Source organism: Eptatretus burgeri, chromosome 5 (assembly GCF_056783735.1).
Source record: "Eptatretus burgeri isolate ZD-2024b chromosome 5, Ebu_testis_v1, whole genome shotgun sequence".
In the NCBI taxonomy this organism is placed as follows: Eukaryota; Metazoa; Chordata; class Myxini; order Myxiniformes; family Myxinidae; genus Eptatretus; species Eptatretus burgeri.
The window spans coordinates 51,300,665-51,315,664 of NC_140965.1; the positions used below are offsets into that span (position 1 = coordinate 51,300,665).

The 15,000-nt window shown below is 32.5% G+C and overlaps 1 protein-coding gene and 1 long non-coding RNA gene across 4 annotated transcripts in view; one reads left to right on the top strand and one right to left on the bottom strand.

The window, feature by feature from the left end:
* LOC147026432 (uncharacterized) overlaps positions 1 to 738 on the top strand; it is a 1,196-nt gene extending 458 nt beyond the window's left edge. The window contains exons 2-3 of the long non-coding RNA XR_015058339.1: positions 236 to 293; positions 583 to 738. This is a non-coding gene — a long non-coding RNA (uncharacterized LOC147026432). The remainder of the gene's footprint in view (positions 1 to 235; positions 294 to 582) is intronic.
* LAMA2 (laminin subunit alpha 2) overlaps positions 1 to 15,000 on the bottom strand; it is a 413,990-nt gene that overhangs the window by 128,745 nt on the left and 270,245 nt on the right. The gene's annotated exons all lie outside the window — the stretch shown is intronic.

Below are 15,000 nucleotides of genomic sequence, written 5' to 3' on the forward strand. Positions count from 1 at the left end.
ATTGAAGAGGTCAATGATTTATAATGACTGGTCTCTGATCTCGAATGAATTAAACCAATGGTGAGGCACGTGTGTGTGTGCCTATGTGTGTGTGTATGTGTGTGTGTGTGTGTGTGTGTGTGTGTGTGTGTGTGTGTGTGTGTGTGTGTGTGTGTGTGTGTTGCTTTCCCTGTCTGTTTGTATCTCTCTCTGTCTGTCTCTTCATCTATACCCTTGACTTATTATTTTTTTTCAGCACTATCGCACAACATCAGCTGTTGAAGCAATCTTGTACAACACATGATTTTCTGGAGGTAAATATTTCTGAATTATTATTAATATCACTCGTACAACACATGATTTTCTGGAGGTAAATATTTCTGAATTATTATTAATATCACTCTCTCTTTAGAATGTCGCCTTATGTTGGTTGCATCATTAGTTTGGACGTGGTTTTGTCAGTACACTGGAATTCATTTTATTGACCTTGAAAGGATGACAGGCTCCTGGTGTGTTAATTCAGTGTCCAACGAGGCTTACTCATATTACCATGTAATTATCTTTATAAAACCTAATTATTATCCACTTTTTGTTTCAAAACAGAATATGGTGTCTGAGTTTCGAAATCACAAGACATCTGAAGAAGATTGCTGGGAAAGATTATACATTCTCGCAAATGAATATTTAATATTTTCAATATTAATAAATTATATTTGCTTTGTTTACAATTACTTGATTCTGAATTACAAAAAAAGAATCAAGACATGAACGAGGGGGAGAGGGGGGGGGTAGGTGCGCTCCCCCAATGACCCATCACCCCCTCATCCCATCCCTCCCCTCCCCATGTGTGTGTGGGGAAGGGTGGGGGTGGGATGAGGGAGGTGGTGGGTCAAAGGTGGGGGCGCACAGGGGGATGAGGGGGGTGGGGCTTGTGTGGGCGGGGCTTGTGTGGGCGGGGCTTCGGTGGGGCTTGTGTGGGTGGGGTGTGTGTGGGTGGGGTGTGTGTGGGAGGGGCTTGTGTGGGTGGGGCTTGTGTGGGCGGGGTTTATGTGGGTGGAGCTTGTGTGGGAGGGGTTTATGTGGACAGGGTTTATGTGTGTGGAGTTTTTGTGTGGAGCTTGTGTAGGCAGGGCTTATGTGGGAGGGGTTTATGTGGGCAGGGTTTATATGGGCAGGGGTTTATGTGGGTGGAGCTTGTGTGGGAGGGGTGAATGTGGATGAGGCTTATGTGGATGAGGTTTGTGTGGATAAATGGATGGGTGGAGAGATGGGGGGATGGGTGGATGAGTGGACCTTGTGTGGATGGGTAGATAATTTTTTAATTAAATAAACATGTTGTGTGTGTGCGGAGCTAATTAACTAATCACTAATTATCTGAATATGATGAATATGGGTGGAGCTTGTGTGGGGTTTGTGTGTGTGGAGCTTGTGTGGAGTTTTTGTGTGGAGCTTGTGTGGAGCTTGTGTGGGGTTTGTGTGGGGTTTGTGTGGGCGGGGCTTCGGTGGGAGGGGCGTGTGTGGGCGGAGTCAAAAAGGGGCGGAGTCAAAAAATTTCAATTTATTGGAGCTTGTGGGGGGGTGTGTGGTGGGGTTTGTGGGGTTTGTGTGGGCGGGGGCTTGTGTGGGCAGGGCTTATGTGGGTGGAGTCAAAAAGGAGCGGAGTCAAAAAATTTCAATTCATCTTTGTCTTTTGTAATTCCTGTGAATAAAATGAACCTAAAATCTCTTCCCCTTCCAAATCATATATCTTATAAGTCCAAGGAACCGTATCTATTACATCAACAATTTTAAAAAGCTCGTTGGTCCATCTTTTCGTATAACCTTTTTCAAAATGAGATTTCCACCTATATATTCTTACGATATCACCAACTTTGAACTTAGGTTTTCTGACATTAATCTCTTTTTCATATTTTAATTTTGTAAATGTTTCTGATGGTTTCATATTTGTTGCCGTGTGAATCATGTCATTATACTTATCCACAATATCCTGAATAAAAGATGACCATTGTTGTGAACCGAGTTGTGTGAATTTTTTATATAGTCTCTCTTTTAAGGTACGATTAAAACGTTCAACAACAACTGCCTTCCCTTCATTAAAGGTACTGTATAATGTAATACTGTTATTTTTTAGAAAATTCATAAATGTCTTGTTATAAAACTCTCTACCCTCATCAGTCCACAATTTTTTAGGTTTTCTCTTACTTTTATTAAATATCTGTTGAAAAGCTAACATAAGAGTATTACCTGTTTTGTTTTTTAAAGGGACAACCCACGCATATCTACTCCTCAAATCAATAACGGTTAAAGCATACTTGTACCCCTTATCATTATTGAGTTCAATCAAATCAGCAGACCAGATATAATCTACTTCCTTGGAATAAACTTTCCTTCTCTGAAACTTTGTGAATATTGGTTTATGTAATTCATCAGCTAATTGCTCTTCAATCTTAATGACATCATTGGAGCTTACAAGTTTTTTGAATTTCCAAGTCCAAGTTTCAATTTAGCACAGATCATCTTCTTCACAATGAACCGATCAACTTTTTCTCTCAAGGTTGGATTTTGTATCAGAGACAAATTATACAACATTTCTCTATCGGCTTCATGCTTTTCTTCCAACGTTGTGGTATTCCCATAATCAATATCGTGTCTCATGCACACTTCATCAACTCTATTGATAGGCTTACTCCAGGATTTAGGATTGTCTGCCTCATCTAATCTTTTATCCAAGTTTGTGCCTGGACCACAGAAAGAATACCCTGGAAGATGTAATTCCCCTGGTATTCCAGTAGTTGTAAATTTACTTCCTGATAAAAACTTTTGTATATCTCCTCCTAGTTTGTGTTGGGAGATAAATTGATTTTTTTTTGAACTACACACCGAACATATACCTTTTTGTATAACCCTGTTATTTTTACTTTTAATATATGAAATATTTTTAGTATTAGTTTTCTTTTTACATTTGAGACAATAACTCATTTATTTATGAGAAAAATTCCTGCAGAGTGCAAAAACCTTTTTAGTTTCCAACATGCACATTTGAATCTTAATTTTAAAAACATAAAGAATCCTTAGAAATGCCTTCACTCTCTCCCCCATTTATTTAAGAAAAAAAAAATGAAAAACTTGAATTAAAATACATGTCTTCTCGATGTCAATAGTCTTGTCGAAAGTATTGTAAATAGACTTATCAATTCTTTGTTTTCCTCCTCGGTGGGTTGAGTTATTTTCTGTAATACCCCTATTCTTTTTGAATCTCACTGGTTTCCATATTTTGATATTTATTCATCCACTCTCTTTCCTCCCTCTCCTCCCTCTCTCTCTTCTCTCTTTCCTCCCTCTCTCTCTTCTCCCTTTCATCCCTCTCTCTCTTCTCTCTTTCCTCCTTCTCTTTCTTCTCCCTCTCCTCCTTCTCTCTCTTCTCCTTTTCCTCCTCTTCCCTCTCTTCTTCAACTCCTTCCTCATCCCTTACTATCCTTGAATCGCTTACACCCCATAGAATATTATACATATATTCATCAGGATTTCTTGTTATTCCTGTATCCAAAATAATTTTTTACAACAGGAAACCAATAAAATTTCTTTTGAATTTCTAAAAGAGCCTTACCTTTTCTTAACTTTATAATTTTTTCATTATTTAACATTCTAATTAAATCTAAAGTTGTCGGTTTATCAACATCAGCATAATGCCAATCTTTTATTGAAAATACCTCATTCTTATGTTGTAGAACATATTTATTAAAATACCGAATACCCTTTTCTTGAAGGTATGCGTGAACACAGAAATGATAATTTTCTTGAAGCCTTCTTGCTGTCATTTATGTATTAGAAATATATGTTAGAATAATATTATGGCACGAAACACCTCCCCATCTTCCCATAGTTAAATCATTTTGTATTTCCTTACTTATTATATATAATCCTGTTTTTTCTGTTTTCATGAGATAAACAAGGGCAAAACCATTATTATATTTACCCTTATTAAATTCTTTTATTTGTTGTTTACTAATCGTAGCCCCACAAAACTCATTCTCGATACCAAGTGGATAATATTCTTCCTTACGAGACTGATTTAATTGTTCCAGGTCTTTGAGGTTAATTTTAAATGACCAATTATACCCTAAATTATTCATATCATACCCCCATTGTTCTATTCTCATACAAACGATACGCCCTTCTTTATAAAAATTTATTTTAATTCGAACTGTGAATTCTGTATGACCTGGAGATAATATCAACACTTCTGTATCTTTGGAATACACAGCCGTTTTATTGAAGTATATATATTGTGATAAATCACTTAATCTCACCAAGTCATTCGCTTCAGTTGGGGTTGGATAATTTTTTAATTTATAAGCATTTTTCATGTTAATATTTTTGGTTATATTATATTTATGTCGTTCAGCCTGTGCCTTTGTGTAATAATTTGATAAATCAATATCCAGTTCTTGAGATACACCAAAGATAGAACCATCTTTACCAACATAAGTCATTTATATTAGATTAAAAATAATATCATAAAATTTTTTATTTTTGTTGAGTTGAAATAACACATATAGGCATAATTGGCCACAACACTTGGAATTTAATTCTTGGACTTGAAATGTTTGATAAACACCATTCTGTAAGAATTTTATGACTTCAACAGGTGGCGGAAGACCAAAACTATCAAAATAATATTTGTCTTCACTATTAAAAATACAAACCCAATGAGAACCGTTCCCATTATTATCTTCTAAGTTCATAATAATATTCTTTGTATGTTTCGGCACATTTGTTAATTCATCTCTCATACAAATAACCACATTATGAATTTTTAATTTCTTACAATATTTGGCAAGTTGTAAATTTGATGTTGTATTCTTTCCAAATTCTTTCAACCACTCATCAATGCTCATTTATTTATTAGAAAGATATAATCCATTACCTCTTTTCGTTAATTTTACACCTGCTTGCGCTATAGAAGAAAGCATATCTCCAACTAACAATCTCGCTTTATCAGGCAGGCCTTCAAGTTTTTCAGCAAAATCTACAATTACACCACTTCCACTAATTTGTTTCTCCAACTCTTTGTTATGTCTTTCCAATTCTTTTTGAGCCTGGAGTTGAGCCTTCCTTTCGTTGGCAGTTTTCACCGCTGTTGAAACCACCCGTCAATGCTTTTACCACCCGTCAATGCTCCAACCGCACTTAAACCAGCAAATAAAGGAATTAGAAATGGGAGAAATCCTCCACTCGTCTCTCTTATTGAATATTTTTTCAACATTGGTTTTGTCATTTTAATTTTAAGTGAGCCAGTGTCATTCAAGATTTTAACCTGTTCTCTTGTGAGAAAAACATCAATTCTTACTGCTCCTTTTCTCTGAATTATATTAACGTTAATCGTACAAGGCATTTGATTTTGAACACAAGATGATAGTTTATGAAGATTGATTTGATTAACATATACCCCAGTTGTTACTTTGCCACTCATTTATTTAACAAAAAATTATGTGAGACTAATCATCACACCATTATCTGTATTAATCTGCAATTCTGTTTCTTCCAAAAGCAAACAATATGTATCAACTTCTTCACTCTCTCCTCTTTCAATGTATAGGGAAGTATCCACTCGATTAGACTTTATAGTTTCCTTTTGAGCGCTCAGGTCAAACGCATAGATTGTATACAAACTTTTAAATGCTGTCATATCCAAAATAGGTTCTTTATTTCCATTACTTTCACACACCTTTTGGTAAGACTTGTATGCTTCAGCAAAATCATTTTTTTCCCAATTAATTTCCAATCTATCTCGTGGGTAAAATGTTCCATCTAGAGAAACGCGAAGTTGTTTCACCTTAGCATTATCACTCAATGCATTATTCTTATCAGTCACAGTATCACCATCTGGCTTTTTAAAAATGATCCACAGATATCGTGGCTTTCCTTCCAGAACACCCAAATTCCACGTGTAAGTAGTTTGATTGAGTTTAATGTGTTGACATCTTCTTTTGAGGTATGATACACTGAGTGGTTTCTTTGAGTTAAGTCTTCGATTCAACATCTCTTCTGTTTTAAGATTAGGAGTATATTCACTGATATACCAACTCATCTCCTCAATTACAAATTTATTCTGTTCACCAAAAGCACTACCAACACCAAAAAGCAATCGATTTTCATTATCATTCCTCTGTAGTTGAAATCTAATTTTAAGACCATACAGAACTTTATCATGATCACAAAATCCAAATATACCTTTAAGAGGAACTGCCACAGTAAAACTATTTTCTGTTTTTGTATCATCATTATACATTCCTTTCCTTTGAGTATATCCAGGGTCTGTGTTTGTTCCCGTTGACATATTAGGAATAAAACCTTCGGCAGACCCCTTTCCCATTCTATCACTGAATGTATAGAGTGTAAATTTTATCATTTCAGATACAGCAGAGACATAATCAACCGCTTCAACTTCTTGTGTTCCAATATACAAACGCACACTATCAAACATTTTCCAGAAGAAATCATTTACAAGTGTAGCGTTTGTGTTATTCCCAGCTTTAGTGAATTTAAATTTACACAACAAGAAACTTTCGGAGAGATTCAAATAGGTTTGTTGATTATTTATTTCAAAACTTTTTGTACCATTCGTATTCCAGTCTGTTCCAGTTATTGCATTTACCTTGAAGTAATCTTCTTTTTAGTGGAGTTTGAGATAATAATAGTATCATCCAAATCATAGATACTATCAATTGCTTCCATACTTGTATTTATTTAGGAAAAAAAAAAGATGTTAAAACTTTTGAAACCCTGATCCAAGTATTTGAATTATTTTCTGTCGTTCTTGGGGGGACAACTGAGTTTTGCCTTTCTTAATTTCTTTTATTGCTTGTAATTTATGAGATTCCTTCTGAGCATCTTTTATACTCTTTACAGCACCTGCTACATTTCCCACAGCAGAAGCAGTTGAACCAATTAGATCTTTATGTTTAAGAATAGTTGAACCAATACCCATGAGAGTATCAATTATCCCATCTCCTCTAAATTGATGTCCAACACCCCTTTGTCTCTTAGGTTTATAGTATCCTCTACCAAGATACATACCTTCACCCTTGTAGTATGGGGAAAGGAACATCCCATCCCCTGTAATTATTTTATATTTTCCCAACTCGTGTTTCCTCACAATAACCATCGTATTTATTTATTGGAAAACTTCACGTAGGTGAATTCTGATAGATATAACTTCTCCATTAAAAGAAATCACACGATTATCTTGGTCGGTTATCCTAAAATTTACTCTGTGTATGGTTTTTCCTGACACAGGGAGATAAACCAAATTTTTAGGTTCCATATTGAATTTATAACCAATTGGGGTTGAGTATGCGCTGAATGAAAATATTGTATTTGTTTTTTTCCATCATTATAAGCACCATCAATCAAATCACAGTGAATTAACACCAAATTTATTCCTGAGGATATTTGAATGACATTATCACTGTAAAACGTCCCATTAGTTTCAATCTTTTTTGAGGAGAAACCCAATAACTCTCTAAATGAATTATCAATTGTGAAATCAACCTTGTAGTTATTTTTAACTTTTATCGTTGATTTTGAAGTATGTTTTTGAATGTTTATAACAATATTTTTTGGTTCATCACCCTGTTCTTTCATAAGACGAGCAATTTCGGAAGATATTTGAGAAATCTCATATGCTCCGGGTGAGACTGTTATCGTTTTGTATCCACTTCCCGGATTATAACTAAACTTGTCATTTTTCTCGGTTATATTAAATAAGGTATTATAAGTTTCCATGGACAATAAAGATGCCTCATATTCTTTTGTTGTGTCAAGTTGTAGTGGGTATGGGAATGAAGATGTGTGGTCGCTTGTTGTGAAATTGAAACTAAGGATTGTGCTTCTCATCTTATTTAATATGAGATAAAATGTCTTTATATTGATATTTATTAATTATTTTCATGTTCATCAACTGGTCTAAAATGGCTGATGCTTCATTAAAACAATTGTTATTTCCAGCCTTCTTACTGCCTAACAACAATAACAGTCTATTAACTAATTGCGATGGGTCATTTGGAAGAAAACTAACACCTGAACCAAGGATACTTAAAGCCTGAATAATGTGTTTCTCCTTCTCATTCTTCCTACTTTTACCAGAAAGAATAACCTTATAATTTAGAGTGTTCAGCAGATCAATATATACTCTATCATCATTATTTTCCATATCCAATGGTTTATCAATATACTTTGATTCATCCCTCACAGTTGAACCTTGTCTTCCATCTTTTGTGAGAAGAAACATTAATCTCGGAGTTAGTTTAACAGGGGGTTGAGCAGAACCCAAGAACCTTAATTCATCATTAAATATCAATACCTTTTCTTGAACAAGATGAAATATTGCTGATTGTTCTGTTGGAATGAGTCCTGCTTTGGTTTTTGAATCCGCTGAATATTCATTGTTTTGAAGAGCATTCACAATATAATCAGGGGGTTGATTAATCTCTTCCAGTTGTTGAAATAAACCTTCATCATCATTTTCTAATTCTCCGAAATGCTCTAATTCTTCCTCCATCATTTGACTGAAATCTTTTAACATTTGAAGTTTTTTAGGAGTATATTCTACTGTGGGAACTGTGGAAACATCTTTCATTTTTTCTTGGGAAGTTTTTAAAAGTGGTTTAAAAAATTTCTCTTGTTTTCTTTCAAATGCTTCTTCGCCCGTTAGTTTCTGTCTGCGTTTCTTCTTTATGTCTTCCTGCTGTTTTACAACTTTTTAAACCAACTCTTGATGTTCCCTAAATCTTCTTGCTCTTTCTTTCGCATCCATTTATTTATTGAAAAATATCATTTAATATCTCATCTTGTTTCACAACAATATATTTATATTTTTCAGTCGTGTGTTTCATGTAATCCCCAAATTCCTTTTTACTACATAATGTAGAACAATTGTCTCTCCAAAAATTGTTTATATCTATTGAATTTAACTTGAATAAAATAAAAGTATTAGCATTGTTTCTGATGGAACGACGAGGAAGCTGAAAGTACGATTGACTGAGATAAATACAATTACAAGAAGAATGTCTCCCTCTTGTGTAGTAGCTGTCCATTACCGTTTGGTTTCTCTCATTAACACAATCATCAAAGATAATGAGGTTCTTTTTGGATTTATCCAAATCTTGGGGAGACGGTATATCATCCATATTATCACTCAGAATACAAGTTATCGGTTTTGATTTCTTTTTACATCTCTGTGTATCACAAAATAGTTGTATTATATCTTCAATGTTAAAATCATTTAGGTTTTTTTGAAGTTTAAATAAACCGATTATATCTTCTTTTTGAAGACCAGCATTAAAACCTTGTGAGAGTAGTTGATACTCTGGTTGAAAACTCGACTTTGTGAAAATTATTAAATTATCATAATCTAAAAAGTTGGGAGTGAGGAGCATCTTTAAAAGTAAGCAGGTTTTTCCACATCCACTTGAACCAACTATGAGGCATCTTAATGAATTTGGGAGATTTTTATGGTTGTCAAATTTTATCTTATTTTCCCAAATGGGTAAAAAATCATTCATTTATATATTTGTAAAACAGGTTATTTAATTTATTATTGGCTTTTTTCGAAATTCTATATTTTATCCTAAGTTCAGGTTTAATTTCAAGATAATCCATTATTTTATTTATGCAATATCTTGTGTTGATATTTCCCTGAAAATCACATCCATGAATAATATATAACAACAATCCTTTGAACATTTTTCTAATACGTTCAGTTTCTTCCCTTGTAAGGAAAGTTGTGTTCTCACCCTCGTACTTTACATTCATTTCTCTAATCAATCTTGTAAAGTAATTCATTTTTGGTGTAAATCTAAAAGAATTATTTTCCTTTTTATATTTTTGATTATCATTAATTAGAAGATAATCACAGAATATACATTGTTTATAGGCTTTTGACTCTGTGTTTAATCCCCGTCTTTCACACGCAGGACAATTCTCAAATTTGTCATATGGAGAATCATGGAATTCAAGAGGCTCAAAATCGAGTAAACTATTCATATTTATAAAGTAAAACTTTACTCAAACTGAAATTCATCTTCGATATCATCTTCGATACTTTCAGAATCATCTATACTTTCATAACTATCATTTGAACACAAACTCTCGGTGTCACAACTATCATTTGAATGCAAACTCTCGGTATCACAATCACTCTCATAATCTTCAAAATCTTCAGTTGAATATTGGCTCATTTAATTAGTTGAAAAAACATTACCATCGATATCGATATACATTTTTTCATTAACAGATTCAACTGCTACATTTTTTATATTAAAGGTAATTTTAAAATGATCCTTAACTACAATTGAACGAAATGTCATTTCACCTGATATATTAACATCCTTTATTTCATCAGGATTTATATCTTTAGGGTTGTTGAAAAAAATACAAATTTCTCCTTGCATATTACAGATGGTCTTATCTTTTCTTTCTAAAGCTTCATCCATAAGGTTTTTATTTTTTGATACCTTTTCTTGTTTCATTGCTTTTTCTAGTTTTGAATATATTGCCAGAAGGAGAGGAGAAACTTTTGTTAGAGATACCTTAATTGATGTTCTTCCAGGTATACTAAAAGCCCTTCCACTGAAGTAAATTGAAGAACTCATCATATCCACCATAATTGTTTTTATCCAATAGTTGTTATATTTATCTTTGTTCAATTTTACATCCTTGACATATTTCTCAGCATCTTTAACAAATGAAGAGATTGATTGAAACTTGTCTTTTGTGTCTTGAAACATTGTATTTATTAAGTGAAAAAGTTGGAGGATAAAATGGTTTTAAGCACAGATTCACCTGTAAAATAAACGAAATTTTCATCAAGAAAATTTTAGTTTAAGCACAGATTCACCTGTAAAATAAACGAAATTTTCATCAAGAAAATTTTAGTTTAAGCAAAGTTTTATTATATAAATATGGTGAATACAACATACTGCGATGTTTGTAATCACGAATATAAACATTATAGAAAACACCTCCGAACCAACAAACACACATTTAATCTATTTCACAAAATATCCCCTCTTGAGTTGGAAAGAAAACATTGTGATACCTGCTCAAAGGATGTTTTGAAGAGTAGTTATAATAGGCATCTTCAATCACAAAAACACAAGAAAAATGAGTTTAAAGTAAAGGGAGACTATTATATTGAAAACACTGATGGGGCATTTAAAGGGCATATAAAAATAAGGATTTTTCAATTTGGAGAACCCGGTCCACCATCAATAGTTGAATCAATTGAAATAGTGAAACCTGATGTTGAAAAATTTATTAAAAAGACATTAAAAGAAATGAAAACTTTAAAGTTTTATATGGGAGTGAAAATGAATATGAAAAGACAAGATGAAGAACAAACTCCTTATATGAGGACAGATCTTCATTTTATAACATCATTTCAAGATTTTTTGAATAGTGGGGTTTATGAAGAACTATCAAGACAAGAGGAGGATGTTGATAATACAGTGGTAGGAAGTGGATTCAATATTAAAAAAATCATCTTTTTAGATATACACATTCTAAAATCAAACCCTCTTAAAGCTTCTTCTTATATTGAATTACCAAAAGAAATAAAACGAAAGAAGGCAGTTGTTAATATTAAGAATAATGATAATAAATGTTTTCTCTGGTCTGTTCTTGCTCACTTACATCCACCAAAATGTAATTCAGAAAGAGTAAAACAATATATGAAATATGAGAATACCTTGGACATTAAAGATTTTAATTTCCCAATGCCACTAACAGATATTCCTAAATTTGAGAAAAAGAATAATCTTTCTATTAATGTATATGGATTAACGGATACAAACAAAGTTCAAATATTAAAAATTTCAAACAACTATAAAAATGAAGAAACACACATTGATCTTTTATATTTTAGTGTTGGAAAGAATTCACATTACACATACATCAATAATTTATCAAGATTAATCTCTTCTCAGGTATTCAGAACAGCAAACAAAATATATCCTTGTAAGCGATGTCTTAATTCATTTCATACAAAAGAACGATTAGAACAACATTCAAAATATTGTAGTAATCATAAATCAGCTGTAATTACAATGCCTAAACCTGGTGAAAAGATTTCTTTTGAAGATTATAATAAATCTATCATGCACCCATTTGTGATATACGCTGATTTTGAATGTATCCTTAAAAAGATAAATACTGCTTCTCCTAATCCAAAAGAACCATATACAAATAAATATCAAAAACATATTCCTTGTGGTTTCTGTTATTATATCAAATCATCTGTTGGAGAAAAGTATAATAAACTTGAACAGTATAGTGGAAAAAATGCTTCACAAGAGTTTGTAAAACGATTAGAAAAGGATTGTATAAGACTAACTAAATTAATGAAAGAAACAAATGAACCGATGAAATTAACCATAGAAGAAAAATTAGAATTTAGAAAGAACAATATCTGTCATATTTGTGAGGAGGAAATTGAGGAGTCTAAAGTTAGGGATCATTGTCATCTTACTGGTAAATATAGAGGTCCCGCTCATTCCTGTTGTAATCTTAATTATAAATTACCTTCTTTTATTCCAGTCTTTCTTCACAACAGCGCCAACTATGATACACATCTATTTATAAATGAACTTTCAAAAACACCAGGGAATATTTCTGCCATAACAAACACAAGTCAAAAGTATATTTCATTTACAAAAATGATATTCACAAAACCTATAACTCGTATAAGGTTTCTTGATTCTTACAAGTTTATGGGAACGCCACTAGCCAACCTCGCATCAAATCTAAGCTCCACGGGCTCTTTTCCAAATCTTAATTCATTCTTTCCAAAAGAGGAAATTCTAACTAAAGAGGAAATTCAGATTAAAGAGAGAATTCAAAGTAAAGAGGAAATTCTAATTAATGAGGAAATGAATGAAGAAATTCTTACTGAAGATGAAATTCTAATTATACAGAAAATTCGAACAAAGGATGAAATTCTAACTAAAGAGGAAATTCTGATTATAGATGAAATTCTGATTAAAGAGGGAATTCTAACTAGAGAGGAAATTGAAACAAGGAATGAAATTCAAAGTAAAGAGAAAATTCTTACAAGTAAGGGAATTTATCCTTATGGTTATATGGATTCATTTATGAGATTTAAAGAAACACAACTTCCTTCAAAAGAAAGTTTCTATAATAACCTTTATGAAGAAGAGATAAGTGATAAGGAATATAAACACGCACAAGAAATTTGGAAAATATTTAAGATAAAGAACCTTGGAGAATATCATGATTTGTATCTAAAAACAGATGTTTTATTGTTTGCTGATGTGTTTGAAGCTTTTAGATCACTCTGTCATAATAAAAATTGTTATGGATTAGATCCTGCCCACTATTTCACAGCTCCTGGTTTAGCTTGGAGTGCAATGTTGAAAATGACAAAACAAGATATAGATTTAGTCAGTGATGTAGATATGCTTTTGATGATTGAGAAGTCCAAGAGAGGTGGAATATCACAAGTATGTTCAAAAAGATATGCTGAAGCAAATAATAAATATCTTCCAAATTATGAGAGTGAAAAAGATAGTAATTATTTGATGTACTTTGATGCTAATAATTTGTATGGATGGGCAATGTCTCAATCTCTGCCTTATGGTAAATTAGAGTGGGTGGAAGAAAAGGATTATGAAAAGGCTTTGATGAATATTGTTATTTCTTCTCAAGAGAAATTGAATGACAAAGAAGAAGGTTATTATTTTGAAGTTGATTTGAAGTACCCGAGTGATCTTCATAATAAGCATAAAGACCTTCCTTTTGCATGTGAGAAAGAAACCCCAAAGAAAGAATGGTTCAGTGATTATCATAAAAGTTTTAATATTAAAGGCAAATCAACAGAAAAGTTATTAACAACATTCTATGATAAAGAGGGATATGTTTTGCATCAAAGGAACTTGAGACAATATTTATCTGCTGGGTTGAGAGTTGCTAAAATTCATAGAGTTTTAAAATTTAAACAAAGTCCTTGGATGAAAAAGTATATTAAATTCAATACAGATATGAGAACAAATACAAAAGTAAAATTTGAAGGGGAATTCTATAAATTGATGAATAATGCTGTCTTTGGAAAGACAATGGAGAATGTTAGAAACAGGCAAAACATTAGATTTGCAACATCTTGGAAAGTAGCTTCTAGATTGATAAATAAACCAAGTTTTGAGAGAGAAGAGGTTTTTTCAGAGAACTTTTCTGCTATTCATATGAAAAAGGAAAGTATTGTCATGGATAAACCAATTTATATTGGAACAGCAGTTCTTGATTTATCAAAGATATTGATGTATGATTATTTGTATAATGATTTAAAGAAAGAGTATGGTGAAAATGCTTCATTGTTGTATATGGACACTGATAGTTTTATTCTAGATATAAAAACTGACGATGTTTATAAAGATATGAAGAAAAACATTGGAGTATATGATACAAGTAATTTTAGTAAGAAGAGTGAGTTATTTTCAAAAAACAATGAAAAGGTTATTGGCAAGTTTAAGGATGAGTTGGGTGGAAAAGTAATGAGTGAGTTTATTGGATTGAGAGCAAAGGCATATGCTTATAAGTATGGTGATCAGATTGATAAAAGGTTAAAGGGAATAAAGAAATATGTAATAAAGAAATCAATAACTTTTAGAAATTATTGTAATTGTTTGATGAATAAGAAAGAATATAGGAAAATGAATACAATAAGAAGTTATAAACATAAGATATATAGTGAAGAAGTAAATAAAAAGGCATTAGGAGCCTTTGATGATAAGAGATTTATTTTAGATAATGGAATAGATTGTGTTCCATATGGATATTGTATGATAGAGTGTATAAAATAGATTGTGTTCCATATGGATATTGTATGATAGAGTGAATAGAATAGCTTGTGTTCCATATGGACACAAGTTTTAACGATGGGAAGATGGGTTAGGGTTTTTAAGGGCTACCGCCGCGTTTTTCACAATATATAAATGGGCGAACCAA